Source organism: Centropristis striata, chromosome 3 (assembly GCF_030273125.1).
Source record: "Centropristis striata isolate RG_2023a ecotype Rhode Island chromosome 3, C.striata_1.0, whole genome shotgun sequence".
NCBI classification, from domain to species: domain Eukaryota; kingdom Metazoa; phylum Chordata; class Actinopteri; order Perciformes; family Serranidae; genus Centropristis; species Centropristis striata.
Window position 1 is genome coordinate 22,803,595 of NC_081519.1, and position 4,764 is coordinate 22,808,358.

The 4,764-nt window shown below is 41.9% G+C and overlaps 1 pseudogene; it reads right to left on the reverse strand.

The window, feature by feature from the left end:
- Nucleotides 1-3,795: 3,795 nt before the first annotated feature.
- On the reverse strand, nt 3,796-3,908 carry LOC131969236 (U2 spliceosomal RNA; annotated as a pseudogene).
- Between the last annotated feature and the right edge of the window lie 856 nt (nt 3,909-4,764).

The window sequence follows — 4,764 nt, forward strand, 5'->3', positions numbered from 1 at the left end:
CATTGCTAAAACACGTCAGGCTCAACAAAGCAGATTGCACCAGACAGGAGATCCGACACAGAATCAACGTAATACACTTCCGCCCCCTTTCAAAATAAAACACAATACGCAGTTCATTAAACATTACATCTTGACCGTGAACACCAGATCAGCAATCAATCAATCAATCTGAGGGTCTCAGAGGGTCGGCCACATGGACGACGAGAGACTGATTGTTGAAGTGGAACAGCAAACAATCATTTATGACAAAACACATTGTTTTTATAAGGATAGATGGCCAGATCAACAGATCTTCCACGTCGGAGAAGCAAAGTAAGCTGTTTGTTATTGTTTACTTTGTACAAACAGTTTATCACGGGATCTCGCGGTCTCCCGTACGTTGAGGATCGTGTGTTCTCGTTATTTATACGACTGGCTCGATACGCTGCCGTTACGCGCCCAGTGTGAATTGACGGCAGGCAGAGGACGGAGCAAATCCGCGGCAAAGCCGTTTCGCGGTTGGTGGAAATCCCCAGTAACTGCATTCTGTGTCCACAAAATGAAATTCAATCAAGAATTGTTTTGTCCAATCAGAGAAAATTCTCAGTGTATTCACCTCACCTCAGTCTTTTCATTTCTCCACAATGAGAGTCAAACCCACAGACTGACCAACAAAGTCAACTGATATCAAACATAGGGTGACCATATTTTGATTTCCAAAAAAGAGGACAATCGGCTCGGCCTCGAGAAACAAATTCAGACAGGCTTCTCGGAGGTTGATGAACATGCTTTATTATGCTTCAATGGTGCAAAATTAACTTCTGTAATAAAATAAAATGAAATCTGTAAAAACTCTCATAGACTATTTTCAAATAAATGAATAAATAATATGAAATAATGTTCTAAATATGAACTCTTCTGTTAGAAAATCTAGCTTCAACAATATATCTCTTAATAACTGCAATAAGATCAATAATAGAAGAGTCTCACAAAGATACTAACTTAAACAAAAAGGATCTATACTTTTCATCTTTAGTTGTCTTCTTCATCCTGCTCTTCTTCTTCATCCTGCTTTTCCTCTTCATCCTCCTTGTCAGCCCATCCATATTTTGCTGTAGAGCTGATCTTTCCCAGCAGTTTTCGGTTGCTCAACAAATAAGCATGAAAGTCTTTGCAAGACATGTCTTTGAAGTTGTACTGAACTAGTAGAATCCCCATTAGTGACTCTACGGAGAGCTGGTTCCTCTCCTTGGTCCACTGGCTTTGCATTAGTGAAAAAACCCTCTCGACATTTGCATTGTGAGAGGGAAGTGCAAAGACAAACTGCAATCTTCAGTAGCTCTGAGTAACATGCAATGCTTTTTGCCTTCTCAAAATATTTGGTCCACTTCTGGTGTACCTGCAGGCCACTGAACTCCTCATCATGGTTGCACGTTTCTGTGAATTTTCTCATATTGGTGACCTGGTCAAAACACTTGACATCATCAACTGCCACCCCCTTCTCTCCAAGGTACTTGATGCAGGCCTCCACATCATTCCAGTTTGGTGGCTCACTCAGATCCATCCACATGAATGTTGAGAACTCTTCCATGGGAGTCATCCACTTCTCCAGATACTCCAGACATGCACTGTACATGCCATGCACATCTGCACAGAACTGGTCACAGCCTTTGTCAAGTCCATCTTTGCGCATCTGTGCCAGTAGTCCCTTAACTTTAAGGGACATGAAGTTGTTGCTCTTGCGTTGAAGAAGAATGGTGTGTATATTGTTTAATATCTTCTTCACCTCCATAATGGACATGTTCTCCTGTTCCATTTCTTGAATGTGGGTGTGGAACACAGACATGAGTGTGAGCATGTGCCAAAGGTGGATCTCAGCAAAATCATTTTCAAAAAACCTCTTGAGTGCTATGGGTGGCTTTTGCTGAGACAGAAAATATGTCTTTAAAGCTGGAAACATCTGTAACATCCTCTCAATGCTTGGGAACAATGACAGCCACCTTGTCTTGCTATGAGAGAGCATCCTTCTGTAATCAATCTCAACAAAATCACAATACTCCTTCAGGCTCTCAGTGCGCACAGTGTAAATGTGGAAGTACTGGTAGATTTTGAATATGATATTCTCAATGTCAATTTCTATTGTGCCTGCCCCATGGTGTGCACAATTATTCAATATGTGTGCTGGGCAACCCACACCGATCAGAGTCATGTTCTGCAGCAAACTCTTCAAATTTGCAAACACATTCTTTCCAGCTTCATCACGTCGGATTCCTCCAAAATTTGTGTTGCAATTGTCTCCAGTAAATGCAATGCATTTTTCAGACAGATTGTTTTTTGCCAGTGTTTCAGTGAGATATTTTGCTATGGTTTCGGCTGTCTCATTGGGTGTGTCTTTAACTTCAATCAATTTTGTTTGCATGCCACCCTTCTTCCAGTCAAAATACTGGATTATGACTGGGGATATTTTCACTGCTCCGTGGTTACTCCCGTCTGTGGAAACACCACAGTACTGGATTTCTTTGAGTGCTTCATGAGTGACTTCAACAGAGTGGGGGGCTATAGCACCATTGACAATGGCTTCGGTCTAAACTTTTTAGAAATGTCAGAGTCAGGAAATGCCTTTTTTAGCAAGGTACTGGTGCAATCTATGGACCTGTAGCTGTTGTGGTGTTTCACAGTATGAAATGCCATTGCACCTTCCGCTGCATTTACAGCATCCTCTGTTTTTCCAGGTCTAACAAAGAACTCAGTCAACTTTGCAGAAGAACTCTCACCTCGCACAGCTTTTTTATGTTTTTCGGTGTCCATGTGAGCTTTGAGATCTCCAGCACCTTTATTAGACACTGAGACATATGTGCCAGCTTTGCACATGGTGCACTCCGCCTCCCACCTGTCCCGACCGGGACGGAACGTCGGAAATTTTTTTTGCAGTTCATCTGTGAAGCTGCACTTACGCTTCGGCATTTCCCGTGCAATGCTGCTCCGCTGTTCGATCTGCACTCTGTCTGCTCTGCTCTCTGTCTCTCTCTGGCTGTGTCCCAATGTCAAGGAAGGATGCTCAAACGGCTGGATTTGAAGGACACTACGTCATCGACATCCGCCGAAGGACTGTCCCAATGTCGAGGATGCTCCGGAGGACAGAGTCCTTCTTTTGCTGAAAATCCGAGGATGCATGTGTGTATCCTCCGTGCGCTCTGACTACCGGGAGATTTAAAAATGGCGAGCGTAGAAACAGCGACGCCGGCGGCGCAATATGCATTTAAATATATAAGTATTTTCAGTTTACACTGAATGTTATCACATAACTTACAAAACGTGTGTTCAAAGTCAAGCAAAAACATACATAAACAAATGCCAGAATATTTAGCGAAAGATAATAAACGTCATCTTGATACATTGCCGATTAAGTTAATTAATGCCGTCTCAGTCGCTAAAGTTATTGTTATTTCATTTATATGCGTCCGATGATGATGTACTATGTGCAACTATGCCATTCAGAAAGTTATACATTTCTTTATTGTGTTTACAGGGACCGAAAGTCCGCTATTATCCGTTATTGTTATTTATAAATAACTGTTATTGTACTGTACTGTAAAATAAAAAATCACAGAACACATTTCCATGATGAATTATGCTCCGCTGCTTTTATGAAACTAAGTAGCGGCCAAATTCCGCCAGGATCAGTGAAATATTCAGGCTTAATCTACTTTGTGGCTTTTACTTGCTAAATCGTGGACATAAAGCATCTTCTTCCATTTCCACAAATATGTTGCAGAGTGCTGATGCCAAAGACACATCCATGTCTTGAACTGATTTTGAAATTGCGGCGCTGAATTAATTTATTTAATTAATTTATTAATTAATTTATTATTAAACTGATAAGAACAGATACTACACTTGATCTTAGGCAAAAGGCCGAAAGCGGCGCTGAATTTAAGCAGGACGTCCAATTACGCAATGACGCACAGCTGCACACTCCGAAGGCTGTCCCATTTGTGCGTTACACCAGTGAAAGGAAGGACTCTTGCCTCACCTCCAGAGGACCCGACTCTGAAGGAAGGATCCTACCAAGGAAGGATCCTTGACATTGGGGTACAACTTCTGTCTCACTGTGTGTGTGCGCAGCGCTGACCCACCCACAAGGCAGCCTCTTGGTAATTACGTCTCGCAAAATTGTGTGCAAAGCGCCGGTCAATTTACGTGCACGTGTACTGGTCCTATGAAAAACAGTGAACACCGGACATTTTCGTGAATTTATAAAACCTGGCCGGACGCCCCGGACAGGACGTAAAAAGTGGACATGTCCGGGCAAAAGAGGACGATTGGTCACCCTAATCAAACATGTGTGGACGACAACAACTGCAGCATTTCATCAAACTTTCACAAACAAGCTTCACTGATAAAAATGTTTCTGAATGGTATACTTTTATATATAAGGTGCTTATATTAAATATAAGGTGCTGCTGCCTTCCTACATTTCTACCCTGCACCGCAGAGAGAAGTGCTGCTCCTCAATCGTTCTGTTCACAAGATCTTTTGTCGCTTTATGTTCCATACGTACTGAGGCTTGTGTCCACTCTGCACCACTAGCATGGAATATGTTGCAGAACTAATTTCATTGAGCGCTTTTAAATCCAAATTAAGAGGATTGAAGGCCGACTCCACAACATGTATTGTATAGTGTTTTTCACAATCTGCTCGTAAATTGAATTATCTTTTGCTTTTTCGTTTGTCCTTGGTTTGTTTTTTAAATGTGTCATTTTGTAACTGTTTTTGTATGTGCAG